Here is a 23,134-nt window from a genome sequence, read left to right as displayed (position 1 = left end):
TGTCCCTCCCTGTCTCCCTCTCTCTCCCTCCATGTCTCCCTCTCTCTCCCTCCCTGTCTCCCTCACCCTCCCTGTCTTATCTTAACTGCCGTATACCTACACTGAAGTAACCTACCCTGCTTTCTTCCAGATCTGACTCAAGTTTCACGCGGGAGACATCGGAAGACAGGTAGGAAACACCTCCCCTCCAGTATAGTACCTTGAGGGACTGCGGATCAGGTAAGATCCCAGGCGGGATTGCTGCTTCAGGCCTGGTACCCCGCTGCGCCCGGCGGCACGGGCGGCCACATGAGCGTTCCCCACCAGCAGGGGAATCCTCCTGAGCCGGTCCCGGTCCCCCCTGGCTGCACAGCTCACTACACGCTGTGACTCGTCAGCCGCTAGGGGATTCAAGAGAATTGTAATCCCTTGCGTCGACGCGTCACGTGGTGTGGCTGTGAGCCAATGAGGAGGGGAGGCTTCGGGAGGAGGGGAGGCTTCGGGGAGCGGGGAGGAGTGTGGAGGGAAAGCAGCGTGAGTGCCTGTCTGTGTGTGTGTATGTGTGTGCCTGAGTGCGTGAGTGCCTGCCTGTGTATGTGTGTGTGTATGTGTGTGCATGCGTGTATGTGTGCATGAGTGTCAGCGTGTGAGCCCGCAGCAACTCCCGAGCCCGAGGAGGGGGGGGGGTAGCGGGTCCCTCCGCTTAAACCACGCCCCCCCCCTCCCACTCTAGCCCCGGCTCCCGCTCCCTACAGACCGCATTTCGCGGTCTGTATCTGTCAGCGCCCCGCCTGTCTGCAGTGCGGGCGCGCTGACTGAGGGAGCGGGGCCTTAGCCTTAGAAATTGTGAAGAGGGGGCACGTAACAAGGACTAATGGTAGTAAAGTATAAGTGTACTACAATAAATAAACTGTTATGTAAAAAAAAAAAATGTGTCCCGGTTTTTCATTTTCAAAATCTGGTCACCCTATACAGACCGCATATCGCGGTCTGTGTCTGTCAGCGCCCCGCCTGTCTGCAGTGCGGGAGTGCTGACTAAAGGAGCGGGGCCTTAGCCTAAGGCCTCGGACATAGTGGTGTGAGCAAGGCTGAGCCGTGCTCACACTCGGCACTGAGCCCCTGCAGCCGCAATGAGAGCGGATTTAGCAGAGGCTCGCGCATGCGTCCGCACGCTTGGGGAAGCGTGTCTCACGAAGTTTTCAAATATGGCGCTCGCCGGAGCGCAGGGCCGGTCACGTGAGCGGTTCGCCCAATGAGGGCGAACCAGCTCTGTGACGTCACTGGCCCGCCCCCGACACGCCCACGGACGGCGTGCTGTGTAAGGCCAGGGAAAGCACCGCTTTCCCTGAGCCTCAGCGCGCCTCCGCACTGATTTAATCACTATGTCCCAGGCCTAACTCTTCTCTTGAGGAGCTGTTTGGGGGTTAAATAAAATGAATATTTCTGTTTCTTCAGTAGTTTCAGGAGGTTTTGCGAGGATTTGGAAAGACAATAAGTGATGGTAATTGTCATAGAGTAATAGTCTGGAGAATATAGATTTGGCATTAGCTGCCCAGTAAACTAGGTAAAGTAGTGTAGGTGACAGCAACCAAAGTTATCCATAATGTCAGCAGCTGCCTCTGGCTTCGAAAAAAGTGTGGCCCTGCGTTCCTAAGACGGGGAAAGACCTGTGTGAGGTGAGAGGAAAAGGCGCGCTTAGGATAGCTAGCAAGGAGAAAAGGCTGATTGTACAAACTCTTATGGGTTTGTAATCTCAGGATTTATTTAAACTGAAGCAGAGTAGGAAAATGGTATTTAAAGGGGCAGTCCCTCCTAGGAAGAACATGAACCAACAACAATGGCAGGAAACAATGGAGGATTCGGCGCAACTGCGCATGTCTGAGTCAGAGAGGCTCCTGGGATGCTCCCTGAGGGGGAGAATGCGGTGTTAGCCCTTGTGTGTCTACCAATAAAGTTTGTTGAAGCATCCCAGGAGCCTCTCTGACTCAGACATGCGCAGTTGCACCGAATCCTCCATTGTTTCCTGACTATCCCAAGACGGTGGCACGCAGGAGCAGCCGAGGTGAGCGGGTCCCAGACCGGAGTTGCAGGTGAGGTAAGTCAACAATATCCCCCTGCACAGGTCAATTCTGTGGCCAAGCGGAGCTCCCTCAAGCGCTGCCCCAGTGTCTGACGTTATCAGTTGGCTGCTCTGCATACGGAGGGCAGGACAGACTCCCACACAACCAACAACAATGGCATATTTAATAGTTAAATGCTGCGAATTGGCAAGTTAAAAAACCCTTTTAGCAAACAAAAAAACATAACACTTCCATAGAAAACAATGTAATTATAATGCCCTCATTAGTCAGACACATTAATGTTCCTGGAGAAATACAGAACAGGATTTCTTTCACAACACACAAATAAGTCAGTTATTTTAACCCTTTGAGTGACAGAGGGGTCACATGATCGCTCCCTCACTGATGACAGAACGGACGGGGAGACCCCCTCCCTTCTATCCCACGTAGTGATAGATCCGTCCTGCCCTGCACAGGAGCACAGAATGTCATCTCCCCTAGGAAAACCAGCAGGATAACTATGACGTAGCTATTACTTATTTATTTATAAAATATTTTACCGGGAAGTAATACATTGAGAGTTACTTCTCGTTTTCAAGTATGTCCTGGGCACAGAGTAAAACAAATAATACATGGCTACAAATACAGTTACATAAATGAACAGGGTATACATTATATACAAGACATTGCGAGCACAGTTAAAGAAAATATATATTATGAGCGTATGAAACAGTTACAGACCAGATTAAAATGTGAGACAGCCTTAGATTTGAAAGAACTTCAAGGGGCCAGACGCGGTGACATAGCAGCTAAATCAAAAGGGCATCCAAAGGGTTAAATGGTGATTTCATCCTTTTCAAGGAAGTCTTGTACTCCAAGTGATTTCCTGTTTTCCCGCCGCTAGGTTGGATTTAAAGAAGTTCAAGCTGCCTTTAAAAAATAAATAAAATATGTTTCCCTTCGATATGCGCATCAATGCAATGCAAACACCGACAAGTGATTAGATAAGTTGCCCATCGATCCGTTCTCCTGTGATCAATCGGCGAAGATTCTGCTAGAGGGGTCACTAAATCCCTGTGTAATGCAGTCAGTGGAACATATATTTATATTCATATGTGTTCCCCTGACATGTGCTCGCTCCCGAGCCCTGGTCCTGTCTCATGGGGCTTCTCCGGCAACAGAATCTCCCTGTCGCAGTAAGTATTGTGACTTTAACTAAACTGGTTCCTGGGGTAAGGTCAGCCTCTACTATTAATCCAGATATATGTGGGAGGATATATCAGAGATACAGATTTAAACCTCTGTCACTCTGGCCCATGACTGCTATGGATTCTACTATTCTGTTTATCCCACTTAAGTCTACTCAATTATTATTAATAAGCTACTAGATAACACTTATGATCTATCCTCTGTGCCTCCACTATCTATAATTGGAGTTATGTATTTTAATCCAGCAGTGTGCAAACTGGGGGGGGGGGGGAGATTTGTATGGGGGGGCGTGGCAGCTACAGGGGCCCTGTGCTCTTCCCCACGAAATTTAAATTAAATGGCGGGGGAGGCTTGAGGCCTCGGTAACTCCCTTACCTGGTCTCGGTCGGGTCGTTGGCGATGCGGCGCCATGGCATCGCGGAGTCACGTGCCGTCACATGACCTACAAAATCATTTTACGCCGAGTACTTGTAGAGGGTGGGCGCAAACGCTGCGGCTCCCCGGCAGGTGGCGCAGCTCAAGAAGTTTGCTCACCCGTTTTAATCTATATATCCCTTATGGTTTGTAGTTTGCCTTGTTATCTTATGCCCAGATAAATGTGTGTAATAATGCTGCTTTTGACTGTAAGCTCATAACATTGAACCATCTTTTAACTTGCTCCTTTTTAGCTTTAACCCCTTCGTTTTGACAGAAAACTAATCTAAGAAAGAAAATATCAGCATGGCAGCTCCCAGCTCTTCAGACTAATTTATAGTCATTAAATATCCTTTATGGCACCAATATAGTGCACACATGTTGCTTCAATTTACTGTTACTTAAGTACTTTGACTTCTCCACAGTTCAGTAAGTGTGCTGAGCTGTCCCTGAGTGACTCTATTTTGTTATTGGTTTTCCAGGTTGCTTGGCGCCGTGTCGTCATATGACGCTGCGATAACGTCAGACAGTAACCAAGAAGTACTGAGGCTGCAGTGGCTGCCCGGCTGTAAACACAGGTGATGGGAATGAGGGATTGTGTAACCCCTAGGGGTGTATATACTTGTTAGTGTCACTATTGCAGTAAGGTGTATGGTCTGAGGAGAGGACGTGTCTGTCCTGAAACGCCACGTGTTTGCATATACCTGCTCTGATGCTTTGAATACAAAGTAAGTTACTTACAGAAAAGGCTCCTGTGTGCTTCCTGCACCACTGTATTTCTTCATCTTCTCTTTCCCGGAAGTGGAGACACTGACTACATCCGGGTCACAGCTCTGTGTCCTACTGCGCATGCTCACACTAAGGGGATTATGGGAGTTGTAGTTTTAGACTTCAAAACAGATCACGTGTCACATACTGTGCAGATTAGAAACAAGACAGTAACATTTCCCAGGCACTGTGCTAGGGAAAGATAGTTTCTGCTGCATGTAGATGTGTATACTCCTCTTGGTCCTTAATATGTTTCAGTAAAGCTGCTTCAGTTCCTCCCTTTTGGCCAATGTTGATATGAAGGAGGTAACCTGGATATGACATAAACCCTGAGGCTGTAACACAACTAAGGCCGCGTCCATAGCAGGAGAAGCTGCGCTGAGCCGTGCGGACGCTCCGCACTGAGCCCCTGCATCCTCCATGAGGATGTCTTTAGAGGGGGCTCCCGCGAGCGTCCACAGGCGTGCTGATGCGGCAGCAATTTCAGCCAACAGGAAAACTGTTTCCAGACCGCGCTGAATAAGTCACGTGGGCGGCCAACAACTAATCAGAGGTAAGTGAAGCAGAAAAATGGAAACATGTAAGTAAAAGTTTTGTGATTATTTTTTTGTGTGCCTTTTGCTTTGATTTGTGCTTTGACTTGTGTGCTGTGAGTTGTGCTGTGATGGATCCAGCACTTATTGAAGACTTGATCAATGAGGTCTCCCTCAGAGATCCATTGTGGAACCAATGTTCCTGAACTTATCGTGACAGAAATGTCCACGATAAGCTCTAGAAAAAGATAGCGCAGCTACTGAACACATCACGTAAGTATTGGTTTTTATGGGGCTGTATCAATGTATTTTCCCCACCCTTTCTGCGTATACATGTGTATTTGCATTCCCCCCTAAAAGCGTATCCATACGCCTGTACTTATGTATTTTCCCCCCCTTTCTGCGTATTCATGTGCCAGTAATCCATAGTATCCATAGTATAACAAATGCATGTTTTATCAATTGTATTTTATATGAAAATTGATGGCATGTTTTTTTATTTCTTTTTTGTAGCATCAATTGCAAAAGGGAAGTGGAAAAACCTTCATGACGGGTACCGGCGGGAGCTGAAGAAGTTCAACCCACCACGTTCAGGGGACCCTGGACCAAGCATCGGTGAAGGCCCATCGACGTGGCCATATTTTGAACTAATGAGTTTTCTGAAAGAGCAAATGCTGCCGGCGAAAACGACATCTAATTTGGAAGAACCCGGAAGCCATGATGAGCCCTTCCTGGAGTTGTCTTTCGTGGACGATGATCCATGTACTGTAAAGCCAGTTGCTTCTGTATCAACGCTGGAACCTACAGCAAAGAAACAGCATCCCAACACCGATTTGAAGCGAAAAATGGTGCAAATCGAAGAAAATAAATTTGGATTGATGCAAGCCATGATGCAGACAACCAATGAAGAATTGGAATTTTTTAAGAGTTTGGAAAAATTGTCAAAGCTTCAGCTGCGACAAAAAATACAATAACTTGTATTTGATGCAGTGGCCGAATTTGAGGTGCATAACTAGAACTATGGGCCTCATGCAGTAAGCGTTGATAAGGGTTTTTTCGGCATTTTATAGCCAAAATTGGGTTTGAGATTCAGTAAGCGCCGATAAGTGCTTGATTTCGCCAGTTTTCGTAGCCGATAATTTTGTTATGGCCAGTCGGCTGCCGATAAGCCTGTTTTCGCCACTGATCGCCACTTTTTTAAATCGGCTGGATTTAAGTACCAAAATCAGCTTATCGGGGCTGATCGGCACTACGAAATTGAGATGTTATGGCCAATTTCTCCCGCCAACTAAACTTGGCAAGTTGGAGGGGAGAACGATCGCTAAGGCTGCCGGAACGGCACTTAGAAAAAAAAACTCTTCTGTACATCAATGGAAGTCAATGGAGCGGGGACGTATAACAGTATAGTACTGTTTACGTTTCATTGCTCACAATACAAACGTGATTTGCATTACAGTGTGGGGGGCATTCCCTGCATTGTGTCACAGCTGACGTGTATTATTTGCATAACATTGTACTTTTACATGTTTTCATCATTTGCGTGTCACATTACTCATCATGTGATGATGTGTCAAGGGAAAATCCTATACTTAACTCTTAAAGGAGAACCTCACATCATATCACAAATTTTACTGAACTGAGCGACAATTGTTTACATGATGTCACACATGTCACACATACACCGTATATTCATGTTCCTTTACATTACACAATGCTTGTAATGTGTGACGCATCTTTAAACGTTCATGTACATCTTTATTCTCATGTTTACATCTAGGTTTGGTCCTCCCTATTTTCATGACGTCACTTATTGGACGCGCAATCACATTGCATGTTTACATTATAACCGTTGCATTACAAGCACTTCAACCTAACTTATACACACATGTACAGTAATTAATCATTGTGACACCTTGTAAACTCATTCTATAGCAACTATCCTCATTACAGAAATGCATGCATATGCACACGACTATTCATTGTTGTCAACATGTGACAATAACATGGCTAATTACACATGTTACAGCAAACTTTTCCCACGTCAATCTCAGCCTTTTTGTCTAATTACATGGCTGACTGTTGCGTTCAGAAGTTTTACATGCATTGCACATTCAACTATTTATTTTCAAGCAATGTTTGTACAAAGCTTCACGTGACATCATTGGCAAATATCATCATTCCCTGCAGAATACACACAACAAATACTTCTAAGAACAACTGCACACAGCTTGGCACAGAAGTACTTTATTATGTTAATGTAACACCTTGCATTTTACTATGTCACCTGACATCATCACATACCTATTTAAAGGACGCCCATTACCTGCTCATTCACTGCTACTCATTTCAAAATGTTGCGATTGTTTAGGAGACGGAGGAACATTCTTTTCTATGACATGCTTGCTGATCAAGAGAATGATATAGGGCAAGGGAGGGACAGACCGAGGGACAGTGACAGGGACAGGCACGCGGATACGACAGGGACAGGGAGAGGGACAGGCCGAGGGACAGGAGATCAGAGGAGAAGACAGAGGAGACAAGTTGTGCCTCGTCCGCGTGTGTACAGGGAGAGAACCCTGTTAGATGGGATGAGTGAGGAGGAGATAGTAAGTCGCTATCGTTTCAGTTCAGCAGCAATCTTATCTCTTTATGAGGAGATAAGGGGAGATTTAGATTTTTTCACAGCCAGAGGTCGTGCAGTCCCTGGGCTTGTTAAAATGCTGTGCTCATTACATTATCTTGCTTCCGCGTCATTCCAGACAACTGTGGGCATAGTGGGCGGGGTCTCGCAATCTACATTCTCGCGGGCCTTTACCCAGTTTCTCTATGCACTCAATAGACGCGCTAGGAATTATATTCATTTTCCTACAGAGGCAACAGAGTGGCTGGAAGTCAGGACTGGCTTTTATAATATAGCAGGGATACCATCTGTGCTGGGTGCAATTGATTGCACACATGTTGCTTTGATTGCACCTAGTCAGAGTGAGCATGTGTACCGCAATCGTAAGCACTACCATTCACTCAATGTACAGGTGGTATGTGATGCCATGATGAGGATAATGCATGTGGTACCCAAATTCCCTGGTTCCAGTCACGATTCCTCTATCCTGAGGAACTCTTCAGTCTTCCATGCGTTCGAAGAGGGACATTTTGAATATGGTTGGCTGCTGGGTGAGTACAGATTTAGATGTTCTAACACAAAACACATTTTTCTTTAGGAATGTTGGCATTGTAGAATTTGATCACTAATGTCAGCTTATTTGTGCTCCATTCATTATAGGTGACTCAGGATACGGAATTAGGCCGTGGCTCTTGACTCCGGTGCTAAACCCTCAAACTGAAGCAGAGGAGAGGTACAATGCAGCCCATATATCTACAAGATCTGTTATAGAGAGGACATTTGGCCTACTCAAGACCAGATTTAGGTGTCTGGACAGAACTGGTGGGGCTCTTCTATACAAGCCTCAAAAAGTGTCTGATATTATCCTTGCCTGTTGCATTTTGCACAATGTTGCACTCAGGCACAATGTACAATCAGACCTAGCTGAGCCTTTGGTAGACGAGCATCCCACCCATGTAGCTGCTGAAAATGAACAAACAGCCAGTGGTGGCCAGACACGCCAGAATCTCATCAATTCATTTTTTTCTTGTAAGTGAAAACAGATATGTTCCTAGTACTACTTTTATAGTTTAATTATGTTATATTAACAATAATGTTTTTTTATATAACCTTCTGTTAGGACACAGATGAATATGGGTTGCACACCTTTCTTTTCTCTGCTGTGTGCACAAAGGGATGTGGCACCGGTATGTTATTGTTGCACAGGTTATATAATCCCTCTTCCATTGTACATTAGTTGTGTGTATGTGAATACAACTGGGGTAACAAAGCAGTAATATTTTAGCATTGTGTTGTTCCTTATGCAAAGACAATACACATAGTATGCCAATAGTCATTCATTATTCTAGTATGCTTACATACAATGTTATTGGTGCAGTGTAACATGTACATCCATATGATGTGTACACCAGGCTGCTTTACATTTTGAATGTCATTAAATATACATGGTGTTGCACATTGAACAGCAAATACACACTTTGCTGTGTTGCTTACGGTACTGAAGATGGCATGTCAATGTTTGCAATTTATATATTGTTCCATTGCATTATAGGTACTGTATATCTCCAGTATGACTGATCATGGTATGTATATTTGCTGACATCTGGCATAAGATGTGCCTACCACAATATTCGTATAAGTATTTGAAGTGAAAACCCAACATATTGGTTTAAAGAAAAATGTAACATACATGTACTTTCTGTATCATGTACATGCATTTAGCTACTAATGAGGTTTCATGTGCATTGTATTAGAAAATGATTACTCCCATTTCATCACATTTTATGTATGTTCCCTTATAAATTCCATTAATGTAATATAGAGGTGTTTGGAGAAAAGGGGATAACTGTACTTATTTGTTTACTTACGGGAGATCATTCATCACGGATGCAATTGACTGATCATAACACTCCATGCATGAATGCCTGTAATCACAACAATGCGTAGTACATCTTATATTTAGCAATGTAGGTGATTATTAATGCTAGAAATTAATAGTCAACATTAATTAAAATTTGACACATGTTTATGTATAAGTCACACGTGTGTGGATGTGACCTACATGTAACAAGTGGCAAAGTGTAAACAAAACCACAATTTTGTCCCAAATGTTACTGTAATGTAGCATTTATAATTTCCCACAATTAGAATGTTGGTAATATTTTTGGAATGTAATTCACGTCACTTCATCATTATCATGATGATAATTATCAAGTATTCTCTAAATATAAACGTCAATCACGTGCACATTAGCATACACTGGCGACACACTTTATTCGTGCTCGGCTAGTCCCACGAATTCGGGTATACCCGGGTGTATTGAGGTTTGTGACTGTTTTCTGCCCGAGTGCATTGAGGTATTTTCCAGGCAGGGATTGAAGCATTTTATTCCCGCTGGCTGCAATACTGCACAGTATATATACAGCTAAACCCCGTTATAACGCGGTCCTTGGGGTCCACAACCCAAAGACCGCGTTACAAACGGGGTCGCGTTAAAATTTCACCGGCATTAGCTCTGGAGCTTCCTCATTACAGATTTAAATCTCCTCCATTTTGCCGCCTTACCAGTGCTCTCCTCTTCCTGCTGTCCACGTGCTCATATCTCTCTGCTCTGCTCATCTCTCTGCTCTCTCGCCGTCGTATGCCATTGTTTTTTTCAAACATTCAATTCAATGCTTTATTGACTACCAGACACAGACACAAACACAATTAAACATTAATACATTTTGTACAAAACACATGCAGGGATTGAACTCGGGACCTTCTGATACCAATGCCTTGCTTCTTACCTCTACACCATAGGTTTGGTGTGACAAGACAGAACCTATAAATATAAAAAAAGGGGGGTCCTCCGGCGCGTTACTCTGCTTGTGGCTCCACGGCGTTTAAGGCATATAAGTGAGGGAGAGAAGAGAGGGGACCACAGTAAGGGACCAATACAGTGATTATACACAGCTCTTCGTTTGATTGGGGAGGGAGGGAGGGGGGGGAGTAGGGGTGTTGGGGGGTCAATAGAGATTGAACGATACTGCTACATAAAGGAGACACACTTACATCAAAAATATCTAATATCTTGAATTCTTCTACTCTTCTCCTTATATAGCTGCGTGTTGTTGAGGGTGAGGAAACTGTGGTCCCCTCTCTTCTCTCCCTCACTTATATGCCTTAAACGCCGTGGAGCCACAAGCAGAGTAACGCGCCGGAGGACCCCCCTTTTTTTCTACCAGTATCCACACAGAGGTTGGTGAATCACCTCTGAGAGACTCAGGCTGCGGAACTGCTTTGTGCCAAGGACAGGAGTCATATATTGAACAGTAGGCTAATTCTCTTTTTTGGCGCAACTTTTCTCTTTTTTTTATTAGAACCTATAAATATATTTATCCTCTACAACACAAGGTACATGTCAATGTGAAATGACCTTCTGATACCAATGCCTTGCTTCTTACCTCTACACCATAGGTTTGGTGTGACAAGACAGAACCTATAAATATATTTATCCTCTACAACACACGGTACATGTCAATGTGAAATCTTAAGTCAATTTCTAGCTGTCTATGACATCACACAGTTCTGTGGTCTAGTGGAAGAACTTCTTACCAACGTATGCAAGGGTCCTGGGTTCAATTCCTGTATGAAATAGTATAATTAACTTTTTTAATAAATTATTATTTTAATTATGTTGTATAATTTATAAATATATAATTCTTTATTATTCTTTATTAAATAATAATTATTCATTAATCAATAATGATGTATTAATAATAATTCATTATTAATCATTCTTTATGATTAATTATGTATTATTAATAAGTATGATGATTAATTATTATTAGCAGTTAATTAACTAATTAATAATTAATTAATAATTATGTATTAAGTATTATGAATAATTATTTTTTAATAATTATTAATTAATAATACTATTATTATTAATTATATTATGATTAATAAGTATGATTATTAATTATCATTAACAATTAATAATTTTGACTAATTAATAAGTATTACTAATACCTAATAATTATTAATACCCAATTAGTAATAATAATTATTAATACTTAATTATTAATAAAACTTATTAATACTTAATAACTATTAATAATTAGTAAGTATTAATAATTGTTGTTAATAATTAAGTATTAATAATTATTATTACTAATTGGGTGCTAATAATTATTAAGTAATTATTAATACTTAATTATTAATAACAATTATTAATACTTACTAATTATTAATAATTAGTAAGTATTAATACGTTTAATTAATAAGTAAGTATTAATAATTATTAAGTATTTAGTAATAATTATTAATTAGTTAATTAACTGTTAATAATAATTAATAATCATACTTATTAATAATACATAATTAATCATAAAGAATGATTAATAATGAATTATTATTAATACATCATTAATGAATAATTATTATTTAATAAAGAATAATAAAGAATTATATATTTATAAATTATACAACATAATTAAAATAATAATTTATTAAAAAAGTTAATTATACTATTTCATACAGGAATTGAACCCAGGACCCTTGCATACGTTGGTAAGAAGTTCTTCCACTAGACCACAGAACTGTGTGATGTCATAGACAGCTAGAAATAGACTTAAGATTTTACATTGACGTGTACCTTGTGTTGTAGAGGATAAATATATTTATAGGTTCTGTATTGTCACACCAAGCCTATGGTGTAGAGGTAAGAGGCAAGGCATTGGTATTGGTATCAAAGCATTGAATTGAATGTTTGAAAAAAAAAACCCCCGATGGCACACGACGGGCAGAGAGATGAGCACGTGGACAGCAGGAAGAGGAGAGAGATGAGCTGTAAGAGGAGAGTGTAAGGCGGCAAAATGGAAAATTTGAGATGCAGGTAAGCCGGCAAAATGGAGGCTTTCAATTCGGGAGCCATGCTCAGACCGCGTTATAACCAATTCGCGGTATAGCGAGGCGCGTTATAACGGGGTTTAGCTGTATATATACTGCATTACAATTCATGAATTTATGCCATCTGGTAGACACGCGAAGCATTGCAGCCTATTAAATCCTAATCATTATCATTTAACTGATCAGCCGCCCGTGAGCCAGGCATGAACCCAGGCTGGGAAGGCAAACGCAACGGGGCTTGTCAGAGGTGAGGAGCGACGCATTCCAGGTATCTGCCAGGTACATACTGGGTATTTGCTCGAATAAAGTGTGTCGGTGCAGTAGGCACACTTTTTAAGACAACTGTTTGTGTCTGTATCAATTTGTGTAGGATCCATGTATAACATCGACAAATGAGAACAGCAGGTTTATTATGGTAGCTTATATCATCATATTCACTGTACTATTTATTTATATAACGTTTAATAAACACAGTAAACTATAGTTAGTTAGGTAAATGAAATATACACAGAAACGTACTTCATTACATGATGTTGATGTAATATTCAGAACATCATGCGTTGTAGGGGACCACAACATGTAGCCAATAACATTATTTGCTACAGTCCCAAACCATTTTATCAACATACCCATGTAACAAGAGATTTTTAACAAGAAATGGCTAGTTGGTTGTAAGTGTCCTTTACATTGGGAGAAGGAGTGGCTCAGTGAGTAAAGACACACACTGGCACTGAGAGTTTGAAGCAGGGGAGTCTGGTTCAATTCCCGGTGTCGGCTCCTTGTGACCTTGGTCATGTCAATTTATCTCCCTGTGCCTCAGGCGGCAAAAAATAAATTGTAAGTTCCACGGGCCAGGGACCTCAGCCTGAAAAATGTGTCTGTAAAGCGCTGCGTACAACTAGCAGCGCTATACATGAACATGCTCATATTATTATTATTATTATTGTTACATAGTTTCGACAGACATACGTTCCATTACACAATAGAATACACAAATGTGTTAGCAGAGTGGGAATGGTTGTTATATATAAAACACACCATGCCATAAAATGATAGTAGTCATTAAAGAACACTCAATAAAAATTCACGAGGCACTATTTTGCAACATCATTATGTTAATTAAGTGCTTATGCAATATAGGCATAAGTGTATCACATTTTTAATTGTTTGTTAATAAGCGCTGCAAGCAATATAAAATTAGTTCCATATGTAGTATAGTAGTCGGTGGCTCCTCCTCACAATCATCTCATATAAAGGTAGACTCTTCTGAAATCATACATTGATCCGATTGTATCTTCCCCGACATCTCTGAAATACAGCAAACACATGATGGTCAAAGATGGCACCTTACTATATATGTACCCGTGACAACGCGTTACGCAGCTCTATATGATTGTGTAGATACACACGTCAGTCACTTATATGTTAGAAGTACAAGTGTACATCAGTATGTAATCTTTCATCAAATTAGTAGCAGGCATAACTATGTATATGAAGTGAACGTTGCCTGTATACTGAAAAATGTGCGCGCACATCTTAGTGTGCGCACGCACTTCACGCTTGGGTCGACTAACTGTTAGCGCATGCGCAAAACAATGCGTACGTTGTGCGTTCAATACATGTTGAAAATACCAGTAAACATAAAATCTTTATTTCAAATACAATGAAGACGAAACTACATTCGTTCTAAACGAGTACATCTGTATTCTTTTTAAACAGACGTGTTTGGACAGAAAGCACGGCCGATAACACAATGCGCAAATGCAATACGTGTGACGTCATGTTAAGCCAGCGTGAAACGCACGCTAACACTCCTCCCACTCAATTAACATTCGGCTAACGCCCAGTGTACGCCCCCAGTGTATGACACAGTGCAGTTACCGTAACTATAACAAAACAACACAGCCAATAGGCTTTGACGCGCGCACGTCGCTTGGGGGCGGGACTTACATCCGTAATCCTTTTTAAGGACGCCTTGGCCCATGACAAGGGTCCCACGTCATACGTGGTGGACCCGTTTTTTTAGTTTGTAGATGTTGCATGATAACAAAACAGGTATGTGTTAGAGTTATGGTAAAATGTTGCTAATATGTTTAAAGGGATAGGAAAGTACGTATATTTATTCCGTCAGCAATGTGTACTACTCTTTCAGGTTCTACTATATTGTAATAGGAAACAATTTGTTTGTGATCGCTACATGTTATGCAGTCTGCAATGTTACGCTGTATCCACGCATTGAAAGTGAAAATGGTGGTTACAAAAAAAAAAAAAATTTAAACGCAGAGTCAACGCATAACGATTGTTATATTTACCATTCTTCTAGAATTAACTCTTCGTCTGCCTGCAACTGGTCGCTCCAGAAAAGCAAGGCTTTTGCATCCACGCTTGACCCAAACGCTGAATCCAGTATGACACACATCTCCTCCATGAAGCGCTCATAGGAATCGCCACTGCTTTCTTCAAACAATTGGTCCGGAGGTAGGTTCATTTCTTCGGGTACCCATTCCAATGCATTTTCAGCTGAAAGGCTTGGTACATAATCATAATAGTTATGTTCTTGTACAATGTGGGTTTCAGGAATGGAGGGTGCAGATATTGCAGCAGGTATCGATTCACACGGAACAGTAGTAGCGGATCCATTGCTATTGGCATTAGGAATAAATATGCCATTAAGCACAATATGTGTGCTCTCTTTCACGGTGAAATGTTTTTCCTTGGCAATCTTCAAGAAACCATACCTGTCTTCTAGCTTATCCTGCACACGTTCAAAACAGTCATTAGTTGATAAAGTGAATCTTACTGAGGATTTAAAATTGCGCGCATGCCCAGGTTCTTGGTAATAAGGATACTTGGCTCTAATCAAATCATAGATTTGACGTGTGTTCGCTTTGTGTCCGGAAGTGGACAAAATCGCTTCTGCTATCATGAATTTATACCCTCTGTGCGGATTCATATTCTTTACGAATTCATCAGCCATTGCAGATTAACAGAAAAGATGTCTGAAGGTCTCTGTTCTTTGCTCATAAGAATGAAACTGGTCAATGGCTAACAATTTGCTGTGTTTCCTTTTCAAGGTCATAAAAAGTATCAACTTGTACTCCTTGTTTGAAGCACCAATTGGATATGTAGAAATAATTGGTTTAACGTTTGTGGTTTGTGATAGCCGTTTGTCTGACAAACATGTATCATTTTTTATCTCCTTTCTCACAACATTGCTAAACTTTTAATTAAGTAACATTGTGGGTTCAGGAAAAATAAAATAGAGCACTGTCTGAAAATAGTGCTTACACAGCCATATAATGAAATACACACACACCTGCAAAAGGAAATGTTTTTTTTCCTCATAAATTTCTGTGTGTATTTGATAGTCTGGTTAACTCCCTGTCTGCATCAGTTTAAGTACGTGTGTATATATATAAATATATCTCTCTCATAAATATAAATATATATATATATATATATATATATATATATATATATATATATATATATATATATATATAAAGTGTATATTGTACTATATGTATATTGTAGTATATATATATAGTTCTATATATAGTTATATATATATATATATATATATGTATAGTTATATATTACAATATGTCTGTAAAACCAAACTTTACATGTCTGTGTGTGTATATTACAACTTTTAAGGGCTTATATGTAAAGAGGGATTTTTATATTGGTGTAATTTATTTAAAGGTTAACATAATGAGGCTTAAACTTTTATGGCCTATTGCATTGACCTGTCTGGTAAATGTGATTTACCATCCAAAAATGTTTGTTTTAAATTTAGAAGGGCTGTAGTGTTAAAACCAATAATATATATATATATATATATATATATATATATATATATATATATATATATATATATATATATATATATATATATATATATATATATAATGCAGGAGTACACACAACATATTGATGGCAGTAAGTAGGCCTTGTATGAAACCTATTTAAATGGTGATAAACATGAGTGAATTAAATAATAAACATTTGTTTGAGCCCAATACTGTTAGAGGCTCAGTTCTCAAACATTAGGCCTGTATTATTAAAATAGTGTGTTTTCACAAGGAAGCATGAAGTGTATGTTTTTTGTAAATACATCTATACCAGTTTAGATAGTACTATATATACATACATACATACACACACTGTGTGTGTGTGTGTGTGTGTACATCTATCCATACATAGTACATATTTATTAGTATACATTCAAAGATGTTCTTGAAACAAGAACACATAAATGATTAAAGGACAACATTACAATGGCCAAGCAAGGCGAAGGTAAGTAATATTTTACACATACTGTAATCCTGCTGTACACGGACAATAAAGATGTTTGCAGTTAAATAGATGTGTGTTTTTAATTGCATGTGAATAATATGCACATGCAATGATTACATCAAGTAACACACCCAAATACAATGTTTTGCAGGTAAGTCAATGGCAGCTTCTCTAAACATAGCAACTGGCTCCTGCTGGACCATTACTGAACAGACGATTAATACATCAATATTTATAACACTATTCATTAATTATGAGTGTTAACATTTCCAAAACTTCACGTGTACAAGAACATACTTGAAAGTTTGGAAACAACACAGTCTTCAGCATACATACAATATTAATTAGATAATCTGAAGTCAACAAAACAAGGCCAAACACATATTTAGTGAATTATAACATTTATTTTTTTTGTTCCTTTTGAGAGCGAGTAACAGGCCTGCTTGTTGTCTCTTGGATTTTCCTTTTTCGTTTTGCAACAACTTTAGCCACAACAGAGCCACTTTGAGTGGCCTCTGGCACTTCACGGGCAGGGCTTGTGGCCAGTGACTCAACTACAGGGCTTTTGGGCAGTGACTCACCTACAGGGCTTTTGGGCAGTGACTCACCTACAGGGCTTTTGGCCAGTGACTCACCTACAGGGCTTTTGGGCAGTGACTCACCTACAGGGCTTTTGGGCAGTGACTGTTCACCGACAGGGCTTTTGGCCAGTGACTGTTCACGGACAGGGCTTGTGCCCACTGACACATGTGAGCAAGTTGGTAGACACTGCACAAGTGATGGTTGGTCTGTTTCATGTGTGTCTTTTTTTGTTTGTGTCCAAAAACTGGTCAGTAGTAACTGCTTGTGCTGTTTTGTTTTTGTCGCCTCCTTTGTAGGTGTCAGCTGCTGATTTTGTACAGATGGCAGCGGTAGGATGTCGTCAGGAACCTGCACAGCAATGTCTGCTACTTGACCGGTAACATTCGGACCTGGGGAATGAAGATCAGATACATGTGGTGAAAAATGACCAGCATGTAAAGATCCTGCCTGTGAGGTGTTGAAGTTGAAATGTGGTACATTAGTCATTCTCAAGTAATTTGCTTGGGTTTGCTGAACAACTAATGCTTCGAATGAGGTGTTGATTTTTTGCAACTGTTTAGGCACTTCAATGAAGACTCTGTGGAGATGTGACAATTGTGATATCGTTTCTTCCTGCAGTGCAATCATCCTTTCCAGCACTGTCATCAGATCAGAATGGCGACGATTTTCTGCTTCCACAATTTTTCCCTCAGAAGCTACAATTGCATCGTATGTGGTAGTTGATGGACGATTTGGCGGTAAAACTGTTTCAATTGGAACCTCTTCATGCTCACTTGATTGTATTTCTGTGTCTATGGCGGCATCATCATCATCATCTTCATCATCATGTTCTAAAAATAAATGTACACATTATTAAATGGCATGTTAATCTCTGCTGTGTTACTATGTAATTCTACTGTGTCATAAGTAACAACAAACATGTTTCCATACGTTTTATAACGTCCCATTAAAAACTACCTTGACTTACGAATAATGTTTGGACTCAGTATGAAATAAGAATGAATGAAAAGTTGTTCTAAACTCACACCTCCTACATGATACTTAACATCACAAACACAATACATGTTGTCTTAAACTTAATTTTCACTGACACTAAGTAATCCTATTTAAATAACATGTGCAAAACAAATAATGAACATGACAACATAACATATAGAAGTGCACATAATATATGGCCACCACCTCATACACCCACCTTCTAGGTGTGTTGAGCTGCATGACCCAGGTGAAGACACTTGTTCCGTCTCAGGTGACACATGTCCTCCAGGGGCAACTATATATAACAATAACATCAGTTGTACATTTACATGTGTAAATATTGAACAAACAGTTATTGTATGTTCTGTATTTATGAGTAACTAACAGCATCAGTTCCTTAACAGAAAATGTGTGTGAGAAAGTGAACATAAATAGTTGTAATAACAATGTACATGCCTGTGTACTTAGAACTTTTGAGTTCCCTAACATACAACATACTATGTTTCTGCAGTAATGCGTGAGGATAAATAGATTACATTTGTACATAAAAATCATATGTTGTGTAGTCATATCAGTATCATAATGTACATAACTATCATGAGATGAACATTCACAATGGTTATCATGAAGGTGGTCATATTGCAAAAAGATTCGTTTTTGGTAGAGGATATGTGTGGTACATTAATAGAAGATGTGGCACACCTGAATGTGGCTGTCACTCAACAAGACAACACATGCAGTGTGTGATAATGTGTCGTTGATAGTAGTTCAACTATAGATATGAGTGAACTAATGTGTGACGTACGGTTTGATAACTAATGACTTGTTGGGGCATTTAGTAGCTAGAGCTACGCTTTCAAATGAGTGTGATTAACTTCAGTTGTGCTAGTCAGGTTGTAAGAACGGTATTCCCTTCCCCAAAAAGCCTAATCAGCCAGACCTTTCAATTACTTCAAACAGGTGAAAATGGTGTGAACTAAGTTGACCCTAAGATGAGCCTGTAATTTGTGTGTGTGCTGAACCACACCCCCTCTGTTGACGTGTATGCTGTGATGAGATATTCATTGCAGCAGCTTTAACACAATGGTAGAGGAGCTAAATAGTCGTCTGCAGTGTTTAAGTTATGAACACAATGACATAACATATGCTACGTGTGCCTCATTATGCTGTCTGTATATGACATAAAGCAAAAATGGACCTTTTCATAAACAACTATAGATGTGTTAGTGCAAGTGATGTTTGTAGGCCGTTGCATGCAATATATTTGATGCATGTTTAAAATAGGCAGTAATGTCGTGTTTGTAGGAGTAAAATAAATAAAATACACAATAATATTATACATATTTATGTTCTGTACCTGTAGCTAGTAATAATTTCTCATTAGCATGTGTTACACATGTGTACTACCCTGTTGTTCCCCATCTTCGCCCACCATCAATTGCTTCCACTGCAGCAATGCATTTTGGGAATTCACATGTAAATGACCACGCAATGGCACGTGCTATAGTAGTTACTGCTTTAAGTAGGACTACAACATATATGTCTATTTTGAGATATATATATATATATATATATATATATACAGAATCAGACATATACATATATAGATGCAGGTATGCTTATATTGTGAAGACAGTATAAAAAGCAGCGGAAATATGCAAAATAACTGTAAGCAACGACACGCCTAGTACAGTAATATTTCTCACCTGGTGGAAATTGTGAGGGATAAATTCCAATATCACGGTCACCGGCCAAGCCCTCAACGACGACGGGAAGTAATTTTGCCCGAAGCAGCTCCTCCAATGGAGTTAATATCAGACGTTGTGGTGTCGGCCCACCTCCAGTGCCAGTAGCATGCACGCGTTGGTCTTGAATTTTCCTTTTTAATTTTGACCTAATATCATCAAATCTTTTCCGACAATGATACTTGTCCCTGACACGATTCCCACACGCATTGACACCAATTATTATTGTGTCCCACATTTCATGTTTGCTTGTTGAACTTGTCCGCCCTTGAAATACAAACAAAATATATGACGTTAATTCATAATTATAGAAGCACCAGTTTCCTACACTGCTAGCTGTTCCAAGAGATAGAAAACATGCTGTTTGACGTGTAATATGTGAAGCACATGAGCATTCACTACTAAAACTAGACATGTAAGCAAGCTTGCATTCATATTTAATGCAGTTCTCGCTAATTGAACGCCTGTGTTTTGTTGTCCTTGTAACGCATGAAAAAAAGATGTTTTTCCACAATAATTAACATAGAAATATATTCTTGAGCAATATTTGCATATTAACAAAACTCACATGCCCTGGGATAACATGTATTTGAAGAATTAATGGAAAGGTACACTTACCTAATAAATATCCATAGAGACTGTCATAGTGCTCCAGAATCCCAGTGACAAGAGCTCTATTTTCCTGGTCATTGAAGCGAGGATTACGTGGCTTCTCCACACATTTCTTCCGACCAGGTTTAGGCTCAGAGCTTGGCTGGTGCTGACTGGACTCTCCTTCTTCCAATGGAAGAGACTCCAAAAGCTGGCCACCAGCAAGCACGCCACCACCAGACACCCCATCAGCAACTGCGCCACCAGCAGCACTCCCACTCCCAGCAACAGCACTCCCAGCACCAGCACTCCCACTCCCAGCAACAGCACTCGCACTCCTAGCACCAGCACTCCCACTCCCAGCAACAGCACTCCCACTCCCAGCAACAGCACTCACACTCCCAGCAACACCACTCGCAGCAACAGCACTCCCAGCAACAGCACTCGCACTCCCAGCAACATCACTCCCCTGAACAGAACGTTCACTCCGACGCGTACTCGCACGAGTAGCACTCCCACTCCCACCAGCATCACTCTTCCCACGCTTTGCGGGCATACTTACAGCACTCACAAAAAACAGACAACAAATGTACAGCCAATCACACGAAACACTTCCACATATAAAACAAGACAAAGATGTAAACAAAACAACAAAGGACAAAGCTCTCACAATACACAACAAGTCTCTCAGTCAATATGCAAATATTAAATCGTCCAGCTCTGTGCGTCTCTCTCTCTCTCACTCCCAACAACACAGAGAATGATTAACAGTACACGTTGCCTTTAAATATGGCGCGCTATCCAATACATGCTTGGTTCGCCTGATTCAGCAAGATTTGTGATTGGTCAACCTAACAGCACCCCGCCACGCACGCCGATACACCTTGTGTGATCGGCAAATCATCGTGAGAGTGGGCGGATTTGTTTTCGGCTTGATTTTGAATGTATTCGCCACTTACTGCATACGGAGAGGAAAAATCGCCAATAACATGACTAATCGGTAAGCTTGCCGATTTCACATATTCGTCGCTTACTGCATGAGGCCCTATATTTGTAAATTATAAAAAGTTCCGTTAAAATTAAAGTTACAATAATATAATCTTACCAATGTAGTTCAATAAATATTTATACTGTTCATTTAACTTTTGTGTGTGTGTTTCTTCACCATTTATGGAATTTTATTATATAATTGTTCAAAAAAATTATAAAAAAAGACAAAAGGTTAGGATTGACAGACATATTTAGTGACTCACGCACCCACTCACAGAGCCACTGACACTGGGCAAAAGACACTCACAGACTCACTCACAGTGGGAAACAGACACTCACTGACTCACTGACAGTGGGAGAAAGCCACTCACTGGCACACTGACTCACTCAGTGGGCAAAAGACACTCACAGACTCACTGACAGTACTGTAGTTGAAAGCCACTCACTGGTACACTGACTCACTCAGTGGGCAAAATACACTCACAGACTCACTGACAGTGGGAGAAAGCCACTCAGTGGGCAAAAGACACTCACAGACTCACTGACAGTAGTTGAAAGCCACTCACTGGCACACTGACTAACTCACAGTGGGCAACAGACACTCACAGACTCACTGACAGTGGGCGAAAGCCACTCACTGGCACACTGACTCACTGAACCAATGCATTTTGCATTTCAAATGTGTTTATTGATAATTTTTTGGACTAAGAACAACAGCAATTAATAACCATGTCAAAATAATAAACTTTATTAACGTTACATGTTTTATACTTTGGTGAACAATGTTTTACATATCATTTTGCCATGGCACAGCTCCCTCTGCATTGAAATAATTTCTGAATGAATCACGAATGCATTTTGCAATTTTTCCAGGTGCACTGTTAGCTTTATTTCTGCGGAGTGAAGTAGGAAGTACTGTTGTACAATCAATCATTATAGCATCATTTGTTCCTTCCAAATCGATAACCACATTATGTAGTATAGCCACACATTTAACAATACGTTTTGCATTTGGCACAGAAGTTTCTATCGCTTTCAATAGTATTCGCCATTTCGCTGACATACCAAATGCGCACTCTACACATCGTCTGGCCCTCGACAATCTGTAATTAAAGATTTCACCCTCTTTTGTTAAGCGTTTCCTACAATAAGGCTTCATAATGTATTTCAGCAATGGGTAGGCCTCATCTGCCAGTAGGACATGTGGTAATTTGTCTTTGGAACTGAATGGCAAAGCTTTCGCATCAGGAAGCACCAATGTAAGGACCCGCGCTGTGGGAACTCCCGCTATTGGCGCTCCCTTACCTCTCTTCCCCGCTGCCTCTGGTCCCCGGCCCTCTGCGTCTCCCCCGTGGCTGTTCCCGCACTTCCGGGTCGCGCGCCTCACCCTTACGGGCGCGCGCGAACCCAGGCTTCCATTTAATGGCGCCAGGAGCCTGATCCCGCCTCCTCCATTGCGTCGCACTCATCGGC

The 23,134-nt window shown here is 40.7% G+C and overlaps 1 protein-coding gene and 1 long non-coding RNA gene across 8 annotated transcripts in view; one reads left to right on the top strand and one right to left on the bottom strand.

The window, feature by feature from the left end:
• The window catches only part of LOC142466796 (uncharacterized), a 361,893-nt gene extending 357,216 nt beyond the window's left edge, over positions 1-4,677 (bottom strand). For 3 of the 7 annotated variants that reach the window (XM_075572225.1, XM_075572223.1, XM_075572224.1), the window contains exon 1: positions 4,404-4,612. The gene's annotated coding sequence lies outside the window, so the exon portion shown is untranslated. Of the gene's footprint in view, positions 1-4,403 lie in introns of all 7 variants that reach the window. The other 4 variants (XM_075572218.1, XM_075572219.1, XR_012788219.1 and 1 more) reach the window with 3 other exon arrangements.
• A 4,461-nt stretch (positions 4,678-9,138) lies between these two features.
• LOC142466799 (uncharacterized) overlaps positions 9,139-23,134 on the top strand; it is a 303,033-nt gene continuing 289,037 nt past the window's right edge. Inside the window, exon 1 of the long non-coding RNA XR_012788220.1 lies at positions 9,139-9,166. This is a non-coding gene — a long non-coding RNA (uncharacterized LOC142466799). The remainder of the gene's footprint in view (positions 9,167-23,134) is intronic.

The sequence above is a fragment of the Ascaphus truei genome, chromosome 15 (genome assembly GCF_040206685.1).
Source record: "Ascaphus truei isolate aAscTru1 chromosome 15, aAscTru1.hap1, whole genome shotgun sequence".
NCBI classification, from domain to species: domain Eukaryota; kingdom Metazoa; phylum Chordata; class Amphibia; order Anura; family Ascaphidae; genus Ascaphus; species Ascaphus truei.
The sequence above is the reverse complement of the archived record's forward strand: the minus strand, read 5'-3'. Positions and strand labels throughout refer to the sequence as shown.